The following is a 27,804-nucleotide window of genomic DNA, read 5'->3' on the forward strand; positions in this document are numbered from 1 at the left end:
GATATAATTTCAAGAGTGTTTACACATTGTGCACCACTTATCATACAGGGCACACACAGGGTTCTCAGAAAAAGAACATGTCCGCACATCTTTTGGGCCTCTGGAGGAGCATCGGCTGTCTCATGCCACTCCGAGTTTATCAATCATCCCATATGAATTTGTCCAGGTTTTCTGGCATCCACAACCTCTGAAGCTGTGAGCACGTAAAGAAGCAGCAGTCTTGAGAGTGGTGATTTTTAACTTTCAGTTTCAGGTTCACATGAGGAAATCAAAATGGCCCCAACGCTGCTTAAACAGCTTCACAAATGGGGGCCTAAAAGTTTATTGCTTTGAAAAATATATATTTATATTTTATCTTTCACCATCCTGTATGAAAATAAAAAAAGATCTTGGACTAAACACAAAGATAAATGTGCAATTATACTTAAAAAAAATCTATCACAATTAATGTAGTTCGGAAATGCAATAAGAAGCATTATGGATCAATACCTAACGTTAAATTCATAGTTCAGGACTGGAAAGAAGCCATTTACGCTTGTACTCAAGTGACCTTAGTAAAGTGCACCTCTATCATTTAATCTTGTAGCTGTAGGGGTCTTACAAGAGATCAGCATTTAAATCTGCCTTATGAGAACAAAATGAAATTACAATCTGCATTTATTTTTAAAACAACCAACTACAAGACAAATATGAGCATTCGTTTTTCTTTATAATATATAAATATTAATATTAAACTTTAGTTATTAATGCATTTCTAGGCTTTTAAATTGGTATTGTTCATAGCTGATCTTTTATTTAACCTTAATTTCTGTTATTTAGTTCTTAATACAAAGTGTTCTCTTGAATCTCTGGTTTAATGCTTTCTGTAAAAGACTTGTCAGACAAAAACGTACAAGGACACATTTTATATCTTGCCAATTAGAACAAAATTTATGAGAAGGAGGGAAATAACGGTCACACGGCAGAATAAAATAAATCAAAAAGAGAAAGATCAGTTAAAATTACCTATTATTTATAATTGTTCCAATCTCAAATGTTTAATTAAATATTTTTTTCTTTCTATGGCCTTCATGAAATGCTTAGACTACCAGCGTTTTATAGTTTGGGGTTTTAATCTAATTCTTCCAACCAAGTTCACTAGTTTGTTGATATCTGAAGTCAAAAAGTACTTTACCTTCCACACACAACTGACTTTCTATCAAGGAAACTCACAGAGTAGCCAGTAGCACCAACAGAATTTATAAGGGCCAACTTATCAAGGGCCAAATGACCCCTGAATACCCCTGTTTCCACATGAGCCTTCAGGAAACAGAAGTTAAGATTCAACAGGCTTAAGACCGCTGCTTCTTAACTAGTCCGCCGCCTCTGAGGCTGCGGACAACAAGCAACCTGATCAGATACGATTGGGTTGATTGACACCTCCTGATGGCGACAGTGGGTGGCATTGCACAAGCAGTTCACAAGAACTGCTTGTGCAATGTTAAAGGATGACAGTGAATGGCATTTGGTAAATCGGCCCCATAGTATGATGTCATCCATAGAGAAGTAAGAACAGAGTAAATTTTTGTTAATATGCAAATAATGCTATCAAAATTCAGCCAAACTGAACTACCCCATGAATGTATCTTGGATAAAACAAAAACATCTAAATTTTGTTTTAATGTTAATCAGTTTGGACCAGATTACAAGTGGAGCGCTATTCAACGCTCCCGCTCAAGCTTTAAACTCCGGTAGAAGTAAGCTTTTTCTGCACATCAGGTTGCACTCGTATTATGAGTTGAAAGTAATCTTTTTTGGTCTCACGTTAACCGGACATGAAAATATGAATGTCAACTATTTACAGTAAATACTCAGTATAACAGTTTATTAAATATGAATATTGCATTAATATGGTTTTACATGATTTAAGCTACATATACACAGTATATATGTTAACATATGTATTTATGTATGTATATGTGTATATATGTCTGTAAAAACATAAATACACCTATAAATGCATAAATACATATGTACACACACACACACACACACACATATATATATATATATATATATATATATATACATACACATACATACTTAGACATGTATATATATATATATATATATATATATATATACATACACATACATACTTAGACATGTATATGTATGTATCTAAATTTTATAGCCCTTTACAGTCCTTTTTTCTTACACCTGAGCCCTTGTAACTTTTTTATGCAATATTTTTTGTAATCATTTTCATCTACTTAACTGCAAAGAGCTCCAATGAACTTTTATATATACAGTATATACAGTCATGGCCAAAAATATTGGCACCCCTGCATTTCTGTCAGATAATGCTCCACTTCGCCCAGAAAATTGTTGCAATTACAAATGTTTAGGCATTCTCATGTTTATTTATTTTGTTTGTATTGGTATGACACAAAAAAGTGGAGAATAAAAAGCCAAATCTGACACATTCTACGCAATACTCCAAAAATGGACTGGACAAAATAATTGGCACCCTCAATTTAATATTTGATAGCACACCCCTTGGAAAAAATTATTGAAATCAATTGCTTCCTGTAACCATCAATGAGTTTCTTACACCTCTCTACTGGAATTTTGGATCACTCTTCTTTCTCCAACTGCTCCAGGTCTCCTTTTTCCAACTGCTGTTTTGAGATCTCTCCACAGGTGCTCTATGGGATTGAAATCTGGACTCATTGCTGGTCAGTTCAGTACTCTCCGGCACTTTGTCTTAAACCATTTCTGGGTGCTTTTTGATGCATGCTTTTGGTCATTGTCCTGCTGTGACCTCTGACGAAGACCCAACTTTCTGACTCTGGGCCCTACATTGCACCACAGAATTCTTTGGTAGTCTTCAGATTTCATATTGCCATGCACACAGTCAAGACATCCAGTGCCTGAAGCAGTAAAACAACCCCAAAACATCAGTAAACTTTCACCATATTTGACTCATTTTTTTGAAAGCAGTAGAATGAAGGGCTTTACCAAAAAGCTGCTATTTTGTTTCATCTGTCCACAGCACATTCTCCCAAAAGGATTTTAGCTTCTTCAGATAAGTTTTGGCAAACTCCAATCTGACTTTTTTATGTTTCTGTATCAGCAGTGGGGTCTTCCTGGGTCTCCTACCATAGGTTCCCTTTTCATTCAGATGGCGACGTATAGTGTGAGCTGACACATTTGTACCCTGTACCTGAAGGTCAGCTTGAATTTGTCTGGAAGTTGAACAAGGTTCTTTATCCACCATTCGAATAAACCTTCGTTACAATCTTTGATCAATTGTTCTCTTTTGTCCATGTCCAGGGAGATTAGCTATAGTGCAATGGGCTGTAAACTTCTTGACAATGTTGCACATAGTGGACACAGGAACATTAAGATCTCTGGAGATGGACTTGTAACCTTGAGATTGTCCATGCTTTTCCACAATTTTTGTTTTCAAATCCTCAGACAATTCTTTGCTGCTCTTTCTCTTCTCCATGCTCAGTGTGACACACAGACACACAACAGAAAAGTTGAGTCCAATTTTAACTGGTTGCTGGTGTGCTTTCTATATTGTCAACACCTTTTAATTGATGAATGTGAGTTTAATTACAAATTACAGGAGCACAGTGGCGTATTTAGGTTTTGTGCTGCCCTAGGCACTCAAAATTCTGCTGCCCCCCACCCTCTCCCCCCCAGGTTTTAGGCTGTTTTTTGGCTACAATATTTTTTGGTCAGGGTATTGTGACTTTTTTTTAGGAAATGTTCACCAGGACTTAGCTTAAAATTATTATTATTATATACACACACATATATATATACACACACACACACACACACACACACATATATATATATACACACACACACACACACACACATATATATATATATATATATATACACACATACACACATATATATATATATATATATACACACACACGGATTGCCCAGAACACAATAAAAAGGCAAAAAAAACCACACAACTTACTGTGTAAAACGCTTGCAGAATTATTAGGTTGTTACTAAGAAGCGATACATACATGTGGATAAACTCTGACTCCTCTAAACAAACAAAAGGGGGCTTATCACACACACAAGCAACATTAAATTATGATGCCTGGAGAACATGCAAAGCCCTATTTATCGTGACCATGGGCGTAAGCCACATACAGTACCAAGCATAGGGGAAAGAGGATGAGTGACCTAAGCCTAGTCGCCTTGGCACGATTGAGAGGAGTGGCTATCACTACTGAAAATTCAGAGGCTTAAGCCTTAAGGGGAAATGTAATCAGGAACTAGAGCCCACATTTTAGGCACCTGCCTGCTACAGCTGTGTCGCCTGTCACCTTGCATGTCACCTCTGGAGTGCAATAAAAACGTTTATTGGGATAAATGTTTGTTTCCTTTTTTTTGGAATATGCAATCTCAGTATACATACATTAGTACTCGCAACATTGTCTCCTACTAAACAATTCACGTGCTGAATAAACCTACTTTTATATTTGTATACACTGACTGCATGCATGAGATTGAGCAGTATAATTTAACGATTCATTCAAAGTAGCTCAAAACATGGCTCACTAAACTTTTAAATAACAAGTAAATAAAATTTCTTTGCAACGCTTTCATATACATACTAGAAAAGAAAAAAAAACATGCAGGTATTTAAAATTAAATTCTCAAAGTACCATAATAAACAAAATGAGTGAGATAACCACTTTCCCTTGAAATTTATATTAATGACACTCTCTGTCCCAACCTGTCACTAGGCCGCTGCGCATTCCCGGTCTTTCCTCGCAATCAGCGCCTATGACAAGATACTGACAGGAAACTCACGGAGATAGCTAACGCCAGCACCCCACCAATATAGATTCAGATCAGAAGCAGTGCGGCCGGAAATAGAATAGAGCAACTCCCTACCAGTTCCAAGGCTAAATGGACTCCTCCACCGCCTGCAAGGCTTCAACGCTGTACACTCAGAACTCCCGCACCGGGCGCTCTCCCGACGCATAGGTCTCAGTGAGCTGTCTGTATCCACAGACAGAGCACTGCTCAGCACTCGCCGCTCATACCCCCAGCCCTCCACAGTACAGCACATTTGAGCGTGCACATGCCCCGCCCCCCAGAAATGTTCCCGGCCCGGGCAAAAAAAAAAAAGTTTTTTAAATGTAAAATAATATATGCCTTCGCAAAATTGTAAAAAAATTTTTTTTAAATGACCCCACTGTTCAGTGCAGTAGCGGCCAAGTGCCGCCCCCCAAAACCTGTCGCTATAGGCACCGGCCTTGTCGGCCTATGCGTTAACACGCCCCTGCAGGAGCATCACAAACTTGGAATGCAATTATTTCTTACAATTTTGAGAAGGTGCCAATAATTTTGTCCAGTCGATTTTTTGGAGTTTTGCGTGGAATGTGTCAGATTTGGCTTTTTTCTCTCCCCTTTTTTGTGTCATACCAATACAAACAAAAGTAATAAACATGAGAATGGGCAAAGTGGTGCATTATCTGACAGAAAGGCAGAGGGTGCCAATATTTTTTGGCCATGAATGTATATATATATATATATATATATATATATATATACAGTATATACATACATATACATATTTAGACATGTATATAAATGTACATTATCTCTATGTTAAAGATCTTAAAGCCCTTTGCCTGCCTTTTTTTCTAAGACCTGAGAACTCATATCTTTGAGCCCTTATAACTTTTTTTGTGCAATATTATATTTGAATAATTTGTATTAGATGATGTTAAAGACATATTTTTGATGTCTTTTGTGGCATTTTTTTATTTCACAAAACAGTTAACCACAGCTCTGAAGACACGCTAACCTCAAGCGTTCACGTTTACTTTCAACTTATAATACAAGTGAAAAACCCCACGTGCGAAAAAACACCTGCGATAAACCCTTTTTTCGCTCCCTAATAACTCGTAATCAGGCCCTTAGTTGAAAGTGAATTATTTGGCCATGTCAGTGGCATATTTAAGATTTGTGCTGCCCTAGGCACTCAAAATTCTGCTGCCCCCCTCCCCCCCCCAAAGGTTTTAGACCTTTTTTTTCCCCTTAATATTTTTTGGGTCAGTGTGTAAAATGTTTTTTTTTTTTTTTTCACAACAATTCAAAAGAAAATGGGCTAGCAAAACACTTGCATGCATGTGGGTTGAATGGCATGCATCTCACACTATTTTCTCCCTGAGAGAAGGGAAAGAAAAAGAAGGGGAGGGGAGAAAAGGGAGGGAAAGGAAAGAAGAAAGGGAGAGAGAAAGAGAGAGAGATAGAAGAGAAGAGAAAAGTGGGGAGGGAGAGGCGAAAAGGGGGAGGGAAAGAAAGTAGTGAAAGAAGGGAGCAAGGGAGGGAGTTGAGAGAATGAAGGGAGGGAGGGAAAGAAGGGAAAGAAAGAAGGGAGGGAGTTGAGGGAGGAAGGGAGGGAGGGAGTAAGGGAGAAAGGAAAAAAGGGAGAGAGGAAGGGAGGGAAAGAAGAATACACTGAAACATTCACTGCCCTTCACATGCAACAACATACAGTAATTACCATCATTCAAGTAATGAAATGTTTTAAGTTTCAATTTACCATTTACTTCATGGGTTCATGAATGCAGAAAAAGCTATTAGTAGTTAACATACATTAGCGCTGAGAGTCTATGATTAGACATCACAAGCTGATCTAAGCAGTGCACAGACGCATCCAGTCTGTTAGTTACTAAGACCTGCAATAAGCACTGCGCTTCCAGACCTACCACAGCTGACAAGGGGAGGCAGCATATTGGCACATGGTCTTCTCCTCCAGCCTCACCTTGTAAGCATATCCCCGGTCAAGTTTCTCACCAAGAATGCTTCCACTGCAAAAATGTTGACGTCTCTAAATGAAGCAACGGTTTAAAGGAGCACTGCATGTGAAGAGCAAGCTTAATCAGCGCACGTGCCTTGTCTTCTCTGTAAAAGCCTGCACTTTATCGCTTTTTTATGGCTTTTAGAGAGAAGATAGGGCAGATGTGCTGCCTTAGGCACTGGCCTTATTGGCCTAGACCATAAGGATAAGGGCTGTATTGATAAATGATTTGGGTCTGGGGCACATTCTTTTGGAAATTAATATGTAAATATTTCATATTGTTAAATTTGGTTTAATAAGAAATGTGCAGGTTTTTGAATTTGTTTAATTATAATCTTTCTCACATTAATGGAGTAAATGGACATTTATTAAATTACATAATCTTTTCACACCATGGACCCAAACATTTAAAATGTACCATATGTTATCTACCTTTTGTAATCTTACTAAAAGTTATTGTGGGGTTTTAAGCTATAGCCTTGATTTTGATTTATTTATTTATTTTATTTTATGTGAGGTATTGGTCTCCATTTTTTATGTTCTTGATTTTCCATGTTAATCTGAGCATAAGTGCACTTGATGGTGATTGTGTGATTTGTTAATAAGATCATTAATAGGAATAAGTCTGATACACGCATTTCTATTACTGCTGAGAAAGTTCAGTTTACCTGATTTTGATTACCTGAAAAAATATTGCTATATGCCTGTCTAAAAGCTAATGTAATTATCCACTTTTGTAACTAACAGCTTTTACTGTATCATCCATAAGTCCCCTCAAAGAAAAGAAATGACACCCATTATAAAAATGCAGATATACCCTGATCAAATAATAGACCTAAGCAAATCTCGTCTTTAATCACAATCCAATATACAGTATTGTATTGAGATTCTATACCTTATGGACCAATGTGTACTCATACCAGCTTAGTTTCTCCCTCTAGCATTTTCTATTACTTTCTCTAATCACCATGAATAGTAAAAACAATAGAAAGTTCCCAGATTTCTTCAAACAAGGCCATTTTCAAGAAGGAATTAAAGGCTAAGTTTATAAGCCCTGAGGGACAATTATGCTGTGGTTTGTTAGACTCTAATTGTATGCTTAAATTAAACCATAAATGGTACGTTAAATAGCAAAATTCAGTTTAACAACACTTCACACACCATCTTTGCATTAAAGAATGATTTTACATAATAAGCCAGGTTTTATGAAGGTATATTAAAATTGCAAATATTAATGTTCTTAATTTTTTGTATTCCATTAACCTTATGTTTTTGCTGGCAAGGGCACCAAAGTGGAAAAAAAACTATACAATTGGAATAGATAGATTATTTTTTTGTTATAATTTAATTTGTATGTTATAATAATTATTATTATTATTATCGGTTGTTTGTAGAGCGCCAACAGATTCTGCAGCGCTATAAACATAGGCGTATACAAGGTAACATTTATAGGGATAAATGGGTAGAGGGCCCTGCCGAGAGTCGCACTGTTGTAGTCAGCTCTTATGAAGGTGATCTGAAAACAGTTGGGCTCTTAGGCTTACATGCTAAGGGGGTTCATGGCGGATAGTAATGGAGTAGAGGAACTGGTATTATGAAAGGTTAGTGTAGGGTGTATGCATCCCTGAACAGTAGAGTCTTTAGGGAGTGCTTGAAGCTTTCAAAAATAGAGGAGAGTCTTGTGGAGCGAGGCAGAGAGTTCCACAAGATCGGAGCCTGTCTAGAGAATTCCTGTAAACTGGAATGTGACAAGGTAACAAGATAGGAGGAGAGTAGGAGGTTGTGAGCAGAGTGAAGAGGACGAGAAGGAGAGTATCTAGAAACAATGTCTGAGATATAGGAGGGAGCAGTGCAGTTGAGGGCCTTATATGTCAGAGCCAGAATTTTGTGTTTAATTCTGGAGGAAAGAGGAAGCCAGTGAAGGGATTGGCAGAGAGGTGCAGCAGATGAAGAGCAACGTGTTAGGAAGATGAGCCTGGCAGAGGCATTCATTATGGATTGTAAAGGAGCTAGGCAGCAGCTAGGGAGACCAGAGAGGATGGAGTTGCAGTAGTCGAGGCGGGAAAGGATGAGAGAGTGGATTAAAATCTTAGTTGTGTCTTGTGTAAAGAAATGTCTAATTTTAGAGATGTTTTTAAGGTGGAAGCGGCAGGATTTAGCCAAGGACTGAATGTGAGGAGTTAAAGAAAGATCTGAGTAAAATGTGACCCCAAGACATGGGGCATGAGGGGTAGGGGTAATGATGGAGTTGTCAACAGTTATAGAAAAATGGGGGTGGAGATTTTAGAAGAAGGAGGGAAAATAAGGAGCTCAGTTTTGGAAATATTAAGCTTAAGGTAGTGAGAGGACATCCAGTAAGAGATGTGAGAAAGACAGTTAGTGACACGGGTTAGTAAGGAAGGAGATAGGTCTGATGCAGAGAGGTAGATTTGGGTGTCGTCAGCATTCAAATGATATTGAAACCCGTTGAACTTTATTAAGGAACCTAATGATGATGGGTAGATTGAGAAGAGAAGGGGACTGAGGACAGAGCCTTGCGGTACCCCAACAGAATGTGGTGACAGGGCAGAGGAAGCCGCAGAGAAGGCTACACAAACTGTACAGTTAGACAGGTAGGAAGAGAACTACAAGAGGGTTGTGACACAAATGCCAAAGGATTGGAAGGTTTGGAGCAAAATAGGGTGGTCAACAGTATCAAAGGCTGCAAATAGATCAAGGAGGATAAGCAGAGATAAGTGGCCTTTGGATTTTGCTGTAAGTAGGTCATTGGTAACCCTAATGATTGCTGTCTCTGTGAAGTGATGGGGGAAAATCCAAATTGCAGTTGGTGAAGGAGGGAGTTTAATGTAAGTAACTAGGAAAGTCGTGCATATACCAGCTTTTAAAGAAACTTTGAGGCAAGAGGAAGTAAGGAAATAGGGCGGTAGTTGGATGGGGAGGTTGGATCGAGAGGTTTTTTTGAGGATGGGTGTGACCAGTGCATGTTTTATAGATAAGGAAAATATATCGGTGCTGAGGGAGAGGTTGAAAATGTGTGTGAGTATAGGGTAAGTGAGTAAGTGCAGAAGAGAAGGAGGGGAGTAGCTGTGAGAGGATGGGGTCAAGGGGACAGGAAGTGAGGTGAGAACACAGTATAAGTGCAGAAACTTCTTCCTCAGTAACAGGGGCGAAAGAGCTAAAAATATGGGTATGTGGGTTTTTGTTGATTGCAAGCTTTTGAGGGGGTGAGAGACTGGAAGCATGTTGAGACTGACTTTGTTTCTGATGGAATTGATTTTGTTGAAGTGGCTGGCAAAATCTTGAGCTTAGAGAGAAGTTGTATTAGGAGGTGGGGTGGGCGTATTGAAAGTGGAGAAGAGACGTTTTGGATTTGAAGAAAGAGTATAGATAAGAGTAGAGAAGTAATGTTGCTTATGATGATTAAGGGCAGAGTAGTAGGAGTTAAAGATGAACTTGTAGTGAAGAAAGTCAGCTGAACTCCAAGATTTTCTCTAGTGCCGCTCAGCAGTATGGGAACATCTGCATATGTACCGTGTCAGAGGAGTATGCCAGGGCTGAGGGTGAGTGTGTGATTTCTGAGCTATGGTAAGAGGGGCCAGATTGTCAAGGACTGATGTAAGGGTGGAATTATAGTGGCAGGTAGATTGGTCAGGGCAGGAAAAGGAGGAGAGGGGAGGTTTGAGAGAACTAGCGAGCTGTTGCTGATATAATTTCATAATGCTTCTATGAAGTTTGGTGTGAGGGGTAGAAGGAGGGATAGTTGTAGGGAGGAATGAGATGCTGCAAGTGAGGAGATGATGGTCAGAAAGAGGAAAAGGGAAGTTTGTGATGTCTGAAATAGTGCATCGATAACTAAAGATCAGATCAAGGTAGTGGCCATCTTTGTGAGTGGGAGAGTCAGTCCATTGTGACAGCCCGAGATTGGAAGTGAGTTGCAGAAGTTGTTTTGCAGAGGAGGCAGTGGGATTGTCAAGAGGGATGTTGAAGTGACCAAAAATGAGGGCAGGGATGTCTGATGAAAGGAAATAAGGTAGTCAGACAGCAAAGTGATCTAGAAAATGAGTTGAGGAGTCAGGGGGCGGTATATGAATGCAACACATATAGAGAGGGGAGAGAAGAAGCAAATTATGTGGGTTTCGAATGAGGAAAATGAGAGGGAAGAGATGGGTTGTATTTGTTGAAAGGTGCAATGAGAGGAAAGTAGAATACCTACACCACCTCCTTGTCTATTACTAGACCTAGGAGTGTGGTGTAGGTATTTTTTTAAAGCATTATTATTATTATTATTATTATTATTATTTTTTAAACTATGTTATATTTAGATTATAATTAGAGAGAAATTTTTGAATAATGAAAAGAAGGTTTTTTTTTAGCAGAATTTAACGTATATGGTATATGACAAGCAGTGGGACTGGGAAGGGATAAAAGGTTTATGTGTATGTATGTACTGTGTGTATATATTTTCTTTTTTAAGGGATTTGAACAGGGGCATTATTAGTATAATAGGCATATATCTTTGTCAGGTTTGATTCATTTAGTGTAAATGTGTTTTTTTTTTTACTTTATGTTTTTATGTGTAATGTGTTAAATGTTTCACAATTACGTTTACTAGTTGTAAAATACAGTGTGTCCCTTTAAACCTAGTATAGGAAGCAAAAGAGTTCATTGAAAGTATAAAACAAACTAAAAGTAATTAATGGACTCAATGTAAACTGCATGGGCCTGGAGCAGGCTAAGGGTTAAGGCTGTAGGAAAGTGGGATAGGAGATAGAGGGTTGGTTCTAGGGAAGCAACAATGTTGCAGGTTAGGGAAGCCCCCCTCCTTACCAGGTAAAAAGCTGATGCTTCCCTTTCAACTTCCTCTTCTCCATCCGATCCAGGCTGAGACGTGTTTTCATTATAGCTGGTCTTCTTCAAACTTCAATCCTTTGGAAATGAATCGTTCCAGGTGTTCAAACCTTCCACCCAGGCGTTACCAGGAACATTCAGGCACTGAAAAAAGCAAAAAAGCAAATAAGTACACAGGAAAATAACGTTGAAGATTTAGACATTATCCCTCCTACCTCATATCCTAATGTGATCTCAGCTCAGATTCATTCAGCCCCTTTTCAAGAAATTATTCCTGAAGATTCAGTACAGGATTTTCAGTTAGCAAGGGGGGAAGAGCAAACTTCTTTCATGGTTGCACAGCAGCCTCAGCAAGTGGTAGATGTAAACCAGATAGCCTCCTTGTTTAATGCTGTGTCCCCATCTGCTGGTTCTGCAGTAAATAATTTCATAACTTCAATTGCAGCAGCAATGGCTACTACTGGGATATTGCATAGCCCACAGATTACTAGTCAATCAGCTACCCCAGGCCCTATTTCTATGAACCCCTCTCCAATTTTGTCACCAGAGATGGTGTAATCTCCTAATAGAATAGTATTGCCCACAACTTATTGGAGCCCAGGCCTTGTAGGCCTCGTGCAGCAGCAGCAATTTAATCAGTCATTAGTGCAAGGGGCCCATGCTGCTAACCAGCCTCAGATTAACGTTATTCCTACAGCCACTCTACCGGCACCATCATTGTTGCAGGGCGCCCATGCTGCTATTCAGTCTCAATTTCCCAGTATTTCTACCGCCACACCACCTGTGACAACATTGATGCAGGGGGCCCATGCTGCTATACAGCCTCAATTGCCAGATAATACTACCGCCACACTACCAGTGTCCCTACATCAGTCCGCCCCTCCGGTCCATACTTTACCCCCATTGGTCCCAGTGGGACCATCATCAGGGCCTATTCTCTCCTCGAGGCCCAATACCCAACCCGGAGCCTTTGGTAACTTGACCGCAGGCTCCAGGGCCTATTTCCGGTGTCGCAGTTCTTTCGGCCACATCACCGGAAGTGGGCAGGGAAACTTCCGGTTCGGCCATTCATGGCCATGGAATCATCACGGACGGATCGGTCCGCAGGATGCACCATGAGTGGACATCGGTTGTGGGGAGGGACTTGGTGAGAAGGGGTGGAAGCGCCAGCGGACCCAGGCATAGCGGCAGTTCAATTAATATGAGAGGGAGAGGCAGAGGCAGAAATTTGGCTCAAAATTTAAGTCGGATGCATAAAAAAAACAGTAAACACTAAATTAATTCAAATGATAAAAAGGGGTGCAATACGCTCTACTAACAGGGGGCATAGAATTAAAAGACCCCTTGATTTTGTGCAGTCTAGTGTGTCTGATGTGACTCAGGGCCATATATCTTTACACAATCACAATGGGGCTATACTTCCCACTAACCATTTAGGGTGTGTGAATGCTGTGAATGCTTCAGTAGGTGTGAGTGCTTTAACAAAGCAAAATGTGGCAGCAAGTTTGGGCATGATTGATGCTGGCAGGATGAATGTTTCTTCAGTTAGGCAAGAGGGGCTTGTTGGCAATCCTGATTCTTTGCATATTACTAATGATGCTTTGATTGTTGACCATAGGCAAAATTCTATTTCATCCCTAATTGCTAATGTAACTCCATCCACAATCAATGTCCAAAATGCTTGCAATCTGATTAATCTTTTGCAGGGAGTACTAGATGCAGATGGTTCAACATCAGCTAAACAGTCTGCAGCGATACCCATGAGCACACCTGTGGATACGGCCAACCCAGGCACCTCCAGGGAGCAGATGGAAACTCCCACTACGGTTTCAGTTCCTCATCCAGAACCACCACCTGATGCTCGTTTGTCGGGACAGAGCCATCCGGTTGCCCATAGTGAGATTAATGTATTTACTCATGATCAGCAAGACTCTTCTGACTCCTCACACACAGATACTGACTCTGACAGTGATACGTCCTTAGGTTTGCAAGGGAAGGGTCAAAAGAAAATGTTTCGCATGATTAAAAAAATTTTTGAGAGAGGGCGCTGGCGGATCAAAACAGAAAGCTTGTTTAGAACCTGCCCGGCTCTTTATGGCGATGCAAGCCCAGGAAAAATGAATTCCTTACATGCCCATTTACACCAAAAGAAAAAAATGTAGATAGGACAGGCCCTAAGAAATTCAAGCGCCCTGACTCATTTGACGAATGACTGCAGTGTTTTAGGGTTTTCACTTCCTGCTATCTTGAGAAATACCCTTCTCAAAACATAGCTATATTGAAATACACCAACACCATACACTGGATACAGTGTAATTGTAGTGAAGGTGCTTGGAGAGAATATGATTCCAAATTTTGGAGGAAAATGGCGGGTAATCCCACATTAACTTTTGATTCAACTGATAACCAACTGTGGCAGCGTATGGACCCCCATGGGACTTCTACTAATTCCACTGCAACTGGAAATCCACAGCCCTTTCAGATCAATAGATTTAGGAAAAGGGGTGGTTCATGTTGGGCATACCAGGAAAAAAGTGTGACAGAGGCACTGCATGCCCTTTCAGACACTCCTGTAAGTTCTGCTCAGGGTCCCACCCAGGTAGTGACTGCACAAAAAGAAAAGATAGTGGCACAGGCAATAGGCCCCCTAACTCACTCCTGGGACAAAAGGGAGGACGCCCCGGTGAAGGTCCACACGCTTGAACCCTGGTTGCTGGTCTATCCAGAAGAAGTCACAGCCAGAATGTTATGGGAGGGTTTTATTTATGGTTTTCGAATTCCCATTTTTCAAAAAATTAAAGGGACGCATTTTCAAAGAAACTTAATTTCGGCATACCAACACCCTGAAGCGGTATTGGATAAAATACGAAAAGAATTGTCCCTGGGCCGCATGGCTGGCTCATTTTCATCACCTCCACTTCCAAATTTGGTCATTTCACCCCTAGAGGTAATTCCCAAGAAAGACCCTTGAAAGTTTTGCCTGATACAGCACCTCTCGTACCCAAAAGGTAGCTCGGTTAACAACGCTATTGACCCTCAACTTAGCTCAGTGCGGTACCAATCATTTGATAGTGCGGTGTAGGTCTCATGTGCACGTGAGGTAACCCCCCTCTCTTGCCCTTGGGGGATGGTCATGTGATCTCTGCAACCCCTCAGCATCATTTCCTTTTGAGCAGAGACCCCTCTGCTGCTGTTTTTGTTGGGCCGCTGATCTCCTTTCTGTTCTGGGCCTTATTTATCTCTATGCCGCCATATTCTTTCTGTTGGCTAAAAAAGTAGTTAATAAAGTTAAAAGTTTAATAAAAATTTGACCTGTGACGGTCAAAATTTTACCCAGTAAGAAGTTGTCTGTCTTTATTATTGCACATGTTTATAATTTATAGCTAAGTAAGCCCCGATAAGCATTCAATCCCTTATACAAGCAATATACATATTTTAGCTTTGGCAAAGTATAGCTTAAGACCTGTTTATCATTCTATGCATGGCTCAGGAAATGGAGAGACACCTACATATATAATGCAAGTTTTTGATCATCAGGTCCTATGTCATTAATTTCATTTTTTATACATGCATATTACATTTCAACAATTAAACACTGCAGAGCAAAAATCTGCATCTAAAATTGTCATTATGTTAGCCAAATAAATAATCAAAGCAAATAGCAAAGTTTTCTTGCTATACACAATTAAACATATAGGGCCAGATTACAAATGGAGCACTATTTAATGTTTCTGCTCAATCGTTAATTGTACTAGAAGTAAGCGTTTTGCGATCATTGGGTTGCACTCGTATTACGAGTTAAAAGTAAAAAAATTTATTTCAAGCGCTAACCCGATGAGTGCAAAAAGTTAGAATATTGTGTGCACGTTCACTTATTCCCCCATAGAAGTCAATAGAGTAAAAAAAAGGGAAAAAGAAACCTAACACCCACTCTCACGCAAAACTGATTGCATAGTCTCATGTGCGCTAACCTGACATGAAAATATGAATATTTCACATTCCAATGTTCTTCACATAACATAATATGTTATATTTATTTATAAATAAATATTTCTACATATATCTGATGGTTTTGTGCTACAATATATATTTATACCTACATATACGTGATTATATATAGGTATATAAATATATAGATAGATAGATAGATAGATAGATAGGAATATCTATTTATAAATACTTAGAACATATTTTTCTGTGTGCAGAACATTGGAATGTGAAATATTTACATAGGGGCCTATTTATTAAAGGGACACTGAAGCCACATTTTTTCTTTCGTGATTCCGATAGAGCATGAAATTTTTTTATTTTTTTTTATAAAGATTTTTATTGAGGTTTAAATTACAGCACAACATCACTGTGATATATCAAAATATGCATGGATACAGAAGAAAAAAGAAAAAAGAAAAAAACAAAACAAAAAAAAAACACAATATGCACATTATCGAACACATAAAGTCATTTCTGTTTCATCACAGGATAATCCAACCAAATAAGAAAATGCTTAACCTCATTTTTTCAATTTTAGAACAACATAAAATACAAACGTACTGACATATGGAAATGTACAGAAGTACATTCTAAATTTGTTGAACGCTATACTAATATAATTATCAATTATCAAATTGGATATTCTGTACGTCAGCATACATAATAACTAAAGAAAACATTAGTTTAAACGCATTATGTTTGGATTTTTTTTTTTACAAAAATTACAATCAGGAGAAAATAAAAAGAAAAAAAATATAAATAGATATGTATATTATCATAAACATTTTACAGGAAGTTACCATCATTCCTTAGATTTGTAAATCAAAACCATTAATATAGTGTTGGGAGGATTCTCAACCCCTTATCTTCGCTTTCTTCCTCCTTTTCCCCTTAATGTTACAGCAATACAATTATCATGAACAATAATTATCATTTTGGGCCCTCATAAAAAGAAATTCTTATCTTGCCTACCCTTACATCTTAGACCTATTGCGATATTGGATATCAATTTCTTATTCGGAGTGAGGCCTACCATAATAGGGAAAAAAAAAAAAAAAAAAGGTGTAGACCGACAAACCTTCTTTCCTCGAGCCTCCCCCCACCCCCCCCCGTACCCCCCAGACTCCTTCACCTTCTACCAAATATTAAGCAGAACCATTTCAGTATTTCTAAATGGAAAAATTAAATAATCAATTTCTCTGGTTGGAAAAATTCTAATAAATTTAGACCATTTTTTAAAAAATTTACCTATATCTTCCTCTGAGTTCAGGTCTGTGGTCATTTGCTCAATTATTAGTTGTTTTTTTAAATAATTCTTAACTTCTGTTATTGCTGGGGAGAATTTGTTTTTCCAGTTCTTAAATATTTGATATCTGGTGGCCAAAATGATTAAATTTATTATCTTAATTTCACTTGAAGGAATTTTTTGACCTATCGAAAATATTATATCTTTTGGAGTAAATTTATGCACAGATATTTTAAGAGCGTTAAGAATCCAAAATTCCATAATTGTTGTATTTTGCAGCCGGAAGACTACATTTTGGGCATTTATTAAAATTTTTATTCTTCCATTTAGCTCCTTTCTCGGGTGTATAGTAAGTTTGATAGATTCATTTTATGTGGGACTCTCTCCAGGTCTCTGAGATTGTGGCTTGAAAAAGCAATTGTATTGATCTTGTTACATGTTGCTTTGGGTCAATGTCATCGGATATAAGGTCTGACCATTTAAGGACTAAAGTTTCTAAATTAGGTCTTTCAAACTGCGATGTCAAGTATAGATAACAAGTAGAAATAGAATGATGCCCTGCTTTGGCCAAAATTGGCCAATTTTTAATTTTACCCCATGACCATTTCCCTGGGAATGTATTCAATAACTGTTGCACATAATGTCTTGCTTGTAAAAAAGCGAAAAAGTCCCTATTGGTAAGATCATATTCCTGTTTCAAATCCTCAAAGGATCGAATAATTCCTGTTATAGGATTAATAAAGTGAGCTATGTAGTTAAGGCCCTTTCTTTGCCAATTTTTTAATATCATTGATTGTGATCCCTCCTGGTATTCTGGATTCCCTATAAACGTCTGGAACTTTGGAATATTTATATTTACACCTGCTTGTACCCCAATCTTTTTCCAGGCTTGTGTTATTACATAGATTTACTTGAAAACTTTTACTTGAGACGGGATTGCTTTGAGATCTATGTGGGTTAAACTTAGGGGAGAATAAGGATATATCATATTGGCCTCTAGTGTGTTATCCGTGAAGTAGTCTGATTCTGTTATCCAGTCGATTACAATACGACCAAGAAAAGCTAAGTTATATATGCACAGATCAGGGAGAGCTAATCCAAGAGCTTGTTTGGAGAGAGATAATTTACGTATTGCTATTCTTGGTTTCTTTGATTGCCAAATAAATTGACAAATTGTTGTATTTAATTTCCTTAGATCATAAGGTCGCAATAAAATGGGAAGATTTTGCAGGATGTATAAAATGTTGGGCAGCAGCACCATTTTGAACAGTGCTATTCTTCCAGAGAGTGATAGAGGAAGATTTTGCCAGTTTTTCATGTGACTAGTAATTTGTGCCAAGGTGGGGGGAACATTCAAAGAGTACCAATTTTGTGGATCGGCCGAAATCATAATCCCAAGGTATCTAAATGCCTCTGTAACAACTTTAAAGGGGACTTTTGCCATAGAGCTCTTTGCTTTTTTCAACCACATCAGCTCAGATTTTGAATAGTTAACTTTATACCCAGAGAATTGACCAAATAAATTAATTATACTCATAAGCTTAGGTATATTTAGATGGGTGTTAGCCATATATATCAATATATCATCGGCATAGAGTGCCAGTTTCATCTCTTTTTTGTTGATCTTTATACCTTCAATATGTTTTCTAACTTTAATAGCAAAGGGCTCGATTGCCAAATCAAAAAGTAGCGGTGAGAGAGGACAGCCCTGTCGCGTCCCTCTCTCTATTTTTATCGTTTTCAGCTCTATTCCATTAATTATTAAGCTGGTATAAGATTGAGCACATAGCTTTTTAATTAAATTTGGGAAGTTGTTATTAAATCCAAACCGAAAAAGCGTATTCAGGATATGATCATGGTTCACTCTATCAAACGCTCTTTCTGCGTCGATGGCTATAACTGCTGCATCAGATTGGTCATCCTTCTCTTGTTTATCACAGTTTTTAAAATAATCAATGGTGAGTAATAATTGCCTTATTTTAGCTGAAGAGTTACGATTATGAAGAAATCCCGCTTGATCTTTATGACTGCTTTCTGCTAGTCCATCCTGTAATCTTTTAGCCAGAATGGACATCAGTATTTTATAATCAGAGTTTAAAAGGGCTATAGGCCTATATGATTCTTTTTTGTTTGGATCTTTCCCTGGTTTAAGTATGAGAATGGTTTGGGACGCCGCAAAGTTACAAGAAATTGCCATATTATCTATATAATATGAGTTAAATAGCTTTGTCAAATGAGGAACAAAAGTGGGGGCTAGCTTTTTATAAAGTTCATTAGGCAATGCATCTGGGCCTGGAGCTTTTGTGAGTTTGAGTGATTGAATTGCTTGGTTAACTTCACTTTCTAGTATCTCTGAGTTTAGTTTAAGATTAAATTCATTACTATTATATGGTAATATAATATCTTCCCAAAATTGCTCATGTGGGTTACCCTCCGAGGGTGGCAAAGAGTAAATTGTTTTGAAGTAATGATAGAAAGAGTTAGAGATTTCTTCGTGGGAGGTAATCAATTTACCATCTTCTTGTATGGTGTCAATTATTGACGTCTGTCTACAATTTTTCATTAGTTTAGATAGTAGCCTTCCTGATTTATTGCCATATTTGAATAATTTCGGCTGGTATTTTAAGTCAGCGTGAGATGTGGTGGAAATTAAAAGTGTATCTCGCTCGTTTTTTGCCTTTAAGTACCTTCTCCAATTGTCGTTTGAGGAAACATTTAGGTATCTATTATAGGCATTAGTTACGGCCGCCGTCACTTCACTTTCTCTCTGTCTCATGTCCTTTTTGAACTTAGCTACGTATGCGATTATGTCACCCCTTATCACTGCCTTTGCAGTTTCCCAAATAATCTCAAAATTTGACACTGAGCCAATATTAAATTGAAAATATTCCTCAATTTTAGTTTTTAGCCAGTTATTAAATTTGGGATTTGAATTTAAATAATTTGGATAGTAGAAACGAGCTGATTTTTTATAGATGTTTTTACTTGGAATATCTAACATTATGGGTGCATGATCCGAAATACATATTTCGGAAATTAAAGCTTTTGCTCCCACTTTATATAAGCTCTCACTAGTTAATATTAGATCAATCCGGGAGAATGATTTAAACGATTTAGAGTAGCATGTGTAATTTTTATCATCCGGGTTTTGGGTTCTCCAAATATCTCTAACTGCTAAATTATGAAAAATGGAATTGAATAATTTTGCTTCAAGATTATCTTTTTTTGTTTTCTGTTGAGAGTGACTTTGTCTCAGTCTATCTATAGGAAATCGTGGAGCCACGTTAAAGTCTCCTGCTAGAATTGTGTGTCCTTCTGCCACCTTCAAGATTTGAGCCTGGAGAGAGTTCCAAAATTATTGATTAATTATATTGGGCACGTATAAATTACATATAGTATAGATTGAATCAATTATTTTTATTTTTAAAATTATAAATCTACTCTCAGGGTCAAGTATTGTTAATAATTTAACGTAATTTAATTTTTTTCCCAATAATATCGCCACGCCATTTTTCCTATTGGAAGTTGGAGCAAAAATGGCTTCTGCTACCCAGGAGGATTTCAATTTACTCGATTCTTCTGCGTTTAGATGTGTTTCTTGTAATAATGCTATAGTTGTATTTAATTTACGAAGATGATTTAAAATAGTTTTCCGTTTTATTGGAGAGGAGATTCCCCCAATATTCCAGGAGGTAAATCTAATATTTGGGTTCATGGTTCCTTATTTTATGAGTAGAAGGAGCCAGGGAGCACAGGGGAGAAGGGGAGGAGGAAGGAAGAAGAAAAAAAAAAAAAAAAAAAAAGGGAGCCAAATCCTAATTGCTTTGTTTACATTTAAAGAGCAAAAATAAAGAAAAAATATTAAGTACATTTCTACTTGAATCATCTTAATTAAAAAAATTTTTTTTTTATAATATATGTTATTTCTTTTTATTTAGTGATTTTTGGGGCTGTATTCAGCAATTTTTTCCTCAGCTTCTTTTGCTGAGTCAAAATAAAAGGTTTGCCCTTCTAGAATGAGTTTAAGTCTAGCTGGATATATTACTGTAGCTTGCCACCCAGCATTTATCATCTTGCCACAGATTGGGGATAACTCTCTCCTTTTTGTGGAGGTTTCAAATGAAAAATCTTGAAACAGAAAAATTTTAGAGTTATTATAATAAAGTGGTTGTTTTTTGCGGTAATGCTGTAAAAAGGATATTTTGTCTTGATAATTCAAAAACCTCGCTATTATCGGTCTTGGTTTAACAAGATCATTCGAGGTATCACGTGGTTTCCCCAATCTGTGAACTCTCTCAATTACATAAGGTTGCTGAGGTGAGGGTATGTTTAGTAGTTGTGGTAATGTTTGGGTCATTATTTTTAATAGATCCTCATTATGTCTGGTTTATGGAAAACCTATAATCCTAAGGTTATTTCTTCTAGATCTGTTTTCCAAATCTTCTATTTTAGTTTGAATTTTCACTATTTCACTCTGATTGGCTTCTGTTTTAGGAATATATAGATTTGTGACGTCTTCAATGTCTGAGATTCGCTGTTCAACCTCTTGCAACCTTCTAGAAAATTGTTTTATTTCTGTTGTTAGGGTTAGAATATCTTGTTTAATCTCAATTTTCAACAATTCGAATTTGGGGTTTATGGCTTCCATTATGCTAGAAACTAAGGCTTGTGTATCTATCGTGGATAAACTGTTTTGAATCTTTGCAGTGTTTTCTACCTGGGCTTCTGCTGGGCTATCTATAGGGGTTTTATTTTTTTCGTTCCCTCTGCTTAGCTGCCATACCTGGATTGTGTTTAAGTGTGAGGGAGGGTGATGTAATAAATTTATCCATAAAAAGTGATAATACTTAAAATCTGGGAAAAAAGAAAAAAAAAATAATAGGGGTGAGGAAGGGAGTGAGGGTGAGGTATATCCGTGTGAAGAAAAAAAAAAAAAAAAAGAAAAAAAATAGGAAATGAAAGGGGGTGAATTTATAAAGTGTTTAGTGATGGAATTGCTTCCGTGCTACTATAAAAATATAAGAACAGCGTATGGCAGAGCCTAAACGAGGTTGTGCAATTAACTTCCACAGCTGAATGCTCTACTAGGTTTCAAGATATAGTTACAACTTTCTAATTTCAAGGACTGAAGAATAAGAACAGTTTGTGGGCCACCTGTAGTTCTATTACCCTCTAGATCAGCTCCTAATTTCAGCTATTACTAGGATAGTTCAGTCTAATCTTTCACTTTCAGTTATAAACTAACTATCCTTTAATGGACTAAACATATATTTAGATATGCTGTTATGGAAAAAAATCCCTTAAAGTCCATAGAGAGAAAGATATAAAAATCTAAGCATCCAGTCGTGTTTATAAAGTTCTTATACAATACAGGAAAGATTTCTATCATCATTCAGAAAGGAGAAAATAACATAGAAAAAACAAAACAAAAAGGAAAAAAAAAAAAAAAAAAAAAAACAGATAAAAAGGAAAAGAGCAAGGCTAAACCTTTTACAAGAGTTATAATGTCTGGAAATTATTTCCTTACGAGATATCAATATTAGTTAGATTAAAAATTTTTTAGAGCAAAACTATTTAGGGAGGTTAAAATAGTTCTTTTAGCTCTTTGGGCTGAGAGATGTTAATCAGAGTATTCTGATAAATTTTATTTATTCCCAGGGTGTTTGCAAATAAGTATTTGAGTAGGTTAGACAAAAAAATGTCAGTATTATGCCATCCTTTCTTTGTTAAATCCCTGAACAAGTAACACTTGATTTTAACGTGATTTTATACAATATCTATTTCAAAATCAGTACCAATTTTCTTTATGATTCTTCACTACTCCCTCCTATTGTTCCTCTAAATACCTGTAAATTTCTCTCTTCCCTCTCTAGTGTGTGTCTGAAGGTATGTTTAAAGCTGATTTATTGATCTAAGTGTTTTTCAAATTTCCCTAATACATTAACGCTTTGAGACTATCTAAAATTTAGCAATTAGAGTCATGCAAACAGAATTAGCACTACCTTAATTCTTATTATAGGTAAGTTATTAAAGTATATTTAGAGATAGTGATTGCAGTCTGCTAGATATATGAGCATATGCTCTAAAGAATATCCTCTATTGCACACAGTCTTTATAGGTAAGTAATATTATATTGGTGACTTTAAGTCTAATTACACATAATAACCAGACTATTAGACAAGATTACAGTGTCCATATATCCTATAACTGCTGAGTCCACCTTTTCAAGAATGTGATTCACATTCTGCAGTCTTTTAGTTCAACTTAGTTATGAGGTTATAGGTAAATTTGTTTGCTCAATTGATTTAGACAAGCAAAAGAGAAAATATGCAGGTACTTGTTATGAATTCCTCAGGGACCCTTCAGGAATAAGCGTCAGTAGTCCTGTTAGTTAGAATAACTATCTCCTATGAGCTTCATCTCAGCCCCCTGCTATTGATAGAACTCTCTTTGCAGCTGTTGCTAGTATATGGTATGCGTTACAGTTTGTTCCGCAGTAATACTCAGAAACTCACCCCCTCCAGCGGTGACCGTCCGTCTGCCACCCGCGTCATCTGCGTCTTGCTTGTAGAATCCGATGGAGCCGCCGCCAGTCCTGCCAACTCGCTCTTTCAGTCAGGGACCGTTTCCGACTCCCCCCGCGCAGCACCGGTGGGGGGGGAGAGAGCAACACCACTTTGAGTGGTCAAAGTTGTAGAAAGCTGGAGACTGGGTCCGCTAACCCCATCTGAAACCAACTCCCTCCGACGCAGCACCGGTGGGGGAGGGAGAGGGGAGAGTCGCAGTCAGTGAAAGCCGCAGAGACTCAGCAATGAAGCAGAAGGTGAGTCTAACACACTGTATTGCAGACCTTGAAATTAAGCTGACCGGGGTGGCGGCAGCAAGGAGGGGGGAGAGATTACAATCAGGAGAGTTAGAATAGCTCCGTGAAGGGTAGCATAGTAAGCTGGGGCTGAGGCAGGACCAAGGACAAGCTTCCGCTGTTGAGCCGTTAATGCAGTACAGGTTTATTGCCCAAGGAGTTCAGGTAGCTAGGTATTCAGTGGGATGACACTCCACTGAAGGTTCCAGGGTGGTTGTTTGTTTACCTTCAAAGGAGATAGCCCCAAGCTGGGGCTGGCGCGAGAATCTACCGCCAGAGTCCAAAAGACTGGAGAGAGGAGCTAAGCAACACCTGTGGAGCACCTGTGTGTAGCTCCTCCTCCACCGGAACCACACTCTAGAGAATAACCTAGAGCATGAAATTTTAATCAACTTTCTCATTTACTCCTATTACCACATTTTCTTCATTCTCTTGGTACCTTTATTTGAAATGCAAAAATGTAAGTTTAGATGCCGGACCATTTTTGGTGAATAACCTGGGTTGTCCTTGCTGATTGGTGGATAAATTCATCCACCAATAAAAAAGTGCTGTTGAGAGTTCTGAACAAAAAAAGCTTATTTTTCAAATAAAGATAGAAAGAGAACAAAAAAATGATAATAGGAGTAAATCAGAAAGTTGCTTAAAATTGCATGCTCTTTGTGGGTTCAGTGTCCCTTTAATGAGCGATCGGACATGATCCAATATTGCGGATCATGTCCGCCGCACATTGATAAACGCTCTCAGCATTTATCATTGCATCAGCAGTTCTTGTGAACTGCTGGTGCAACACCGCCCCCCTGCAGATTCGCCACCAGCAGAGGGTGTCAATCAACCCAATCGTATTGGATCGGGTGGATTTTAGGCGATGTCTGTCTGCCGCCTCAGAACAGGCGGACAGATTCAATGCTCGCCAGAAACACGGGGCTTCAAGCTCCATACGGAGCTTGATAAATATGCCCCATAGCTAAACACTTTATTAAATATGAATATTGCATAAATATGCTTTTACATGTTTTCATCTTTACTTTACTGCAAAGGGTTCCAATGCGTATATATATATATATATATATATATATGTCTGTAAATACATATATACACATATAAATACATGTGTAACAATATCTATACACACACAATGTTATTCAATGTTAGTCATTTGCCTGCCTCATATCTTTGAGCCCTTACAACTTTTGTGTGCAATATTTTATTTTAATAATTTTTATTAGATCGTGTTATTATGAGTGTGATTATACTTTGTAATGTATTTTAAAGTGTTTTATGCAACTTTTTAGTTTCGCAAAACAGTTAACCAGAGCTCTGAGGACGCGGAAGGCATTCTAGCGTAAATCGTGATTGCGCTCAAGCAATTGCATTTACTTTACATTCGCAATACGATCAGTAAACCCGACGATTGCAAAACCATGAGCGATAAACCCCTTAATTCTGTCCATGGAACATTGCAAAATCATTTAGAAAATTGATTTATGGTTGCACACTGCAACTGCGTACCCATCCATTACATATGTAAGATTTTTCATCAAAGTATATTTATGCAAAAATTCCCAATGTATTCAATACACTTTCTTTCTTTGCAGTATTTAAAGCTCAATTTTAGAACGTGAAACAGATTCTAGATTGTTTTACTAAATATTGCCTTTGGAAAGACATTTCTGCATATTTCATAACAGATGTTTGAAAACATTTTCAATTATGAAAGGCGTCAAGAACATACACTTGATTTACATACTGTGAATTTATTTAAAATAAAATGCCATATGCACAGATTTTGTAAAAAAAAAAAAAAAATGTACTGAGAAGTTTAACTTCAATTTGCATTTATATCACAACACAAAAAACAGACATAGCTTTCTTCATGGTGCTTAAAGCCAGCAGTATATAACCTACATCTATACAGGAAATTGAAAGACTGTGTGAAGGTGAAGTAGTTTTGAATAACATCTAAAGAACTACAACTTTTGAATAATAATACTTGTATATATTAAAATATATAAATGTAAGGTTAAGGTTATGTAACTAATTTTCTATTTATTCATATTCTGTGAGTAGGCGTATTCAGTCAGTTTATAACAAATGTAAATTCATTAAGGAACCAGGGGTATTCATATCGTTTCCTCAAAACAAATATTCAAATGAATATTCAAACAAATTCACCCCTAAATTTAAAGAAAAAGAATGAATACTGATTAAATTTGTCAGTATTCATTAAACGGATATAAAACAAGTTGGGATTGAGACAAAATGTAATAATATGTACTTTAATTACTTCACCTGCAAAGTTATACTGCAGTGCCTCTACATTAACCCTTTCTTTTTAGATTCTAAATTGTAAGCTCTAACTCCCCCCACACATTTCCTTCAATGGCTGTAACTATATATTCCGTTTTTTTGGTAGAATGCAAAAGTGCATAGGGATTATCTGCTGGAGCGTGCCTAGAAGCTGTGAACTCTGTTGAAATGCAATGCCTGTGTCTGAACACTGATAAGGGGGGTGGAGTAGACTTCTCCACTTGCCAGCAATTTTTTTTTTTCAATTCAAAGATTTTTATTGAGCTTTAAATATACAAAGGAGATATCATGAGAATACACAAATATAATATATCACAAATATTACATGGCTTTTGCAGATGCAAATTTAACATGAGCTGATTTTCTGTAAGAGTATAGGAGAGATGGTGTGTAGATTTTTAGTCCCAAATGTGAAGTTGGTTAGAAAGTCCATCTTTTTATCTCATATTTATTAATCCAAAGCTCAGTTTTTAATTTTTTCTCTCATTAGTTTTTTGTAACAAACACCTTAAGCAATCGTCTGAACAAAACATCTTAAATGAAAGCATAACATATATGGTGTGTTGTGTATGCTTGGTAAGTTTCATTTATCGTAATGGTGTATGTATGGTGTATGTATGGGGAAGAAGAAGGAAAGAGAGAGGAGGCAGGGAAATGGGAGAGAGTGAAAGAGAGAGAGAGAGGGAGAAGAAAAAAAAGGGGGGAGAGGGAAGAGGGAGGAAAAGGAGTTGGCAATTGATATTTCTAATGAGTATCAGGAGGGTTCCAAATTTCTAGCATTGCTTAATGACATTCTATTTTCTCAGTTTTCATACATTGATATCTTTCTATCTGTAGTAGTGAGGAGACCTGTCTTCTCCACATTTCCAACGTGGGAACGTCAGTGGACTTCTACCTCCGGGGAATGAGGACCATTGCGCTATTTAGCATAATGTATAATAAGGATTTTTTTAGGTTTGTTTCGTATTTTAGGTAGGTTAAGGAAAATGATAATACTAGGGGTTGTTTTGAATTTTTGTAAATTAAGTTTTTCATTTATTTCAGACACTACCTCCAACCAAAAAGTGCCAAATTTTTTGCATAACCACCAAATATGTGTTAGGTCTGCTTCTTCTCCACATCCCTGCCATACCTCCCCCTGCTTTTCCTATAAATCTGACGTATTCTGGCAGGGGTTAAATATCACCTATCCATTAGTTTAACCCCTTAAGGACAAGGCCATTTTTCAATTTCTTTCCCTTAAGGACCAGGGCTATATTTAAATTTCTGCGGTGTTTGTGTTTAGCTGTAATTTTACACATATTATATACCATTTTTCTCACCATTAAATGGACTTTTTAAAGATAATTATTTCATTATTTTCATCATATCTTATAATTTACTATAAAAAATTTTTATAAAATAAGATGAAAAAATTGAAAAAACACACTTTTTCTAACTTTGACCCCATCTACAACCACCAAAAACACCCATTCTAAATAGTTTCTACATTTTGTCCTAAGTTTAGAAATACCCAATGTTTACATGTTCTTTGCTTTTTTTGCAAGTTATAGGGCAATAAATAAAAAGTAGCACCTTGCTATTTCCAAGTCATTTTTTTTCTTCAAAATTAGCAATAGTTACATTGGAACACTGATATCTGTCTGGAATCCCTGAATATCCCTTGACATGTATATATATATATATATATATATATATATATATATATATATATAT

The sequence above is a fragment of the Bombina bombina genome, chromosome 1 (assembly GCF_027579735.1).
Source record: "Bombina bombina isolate aBomBom1 chromosome 1, aBomBom1.pri, whole genome shotgun sequence".
NCBI lineage: Eukaryota > Metazoa > Chordata > Amphibia > Anura > Bombinatoridae > Bombina > Bombina bombina.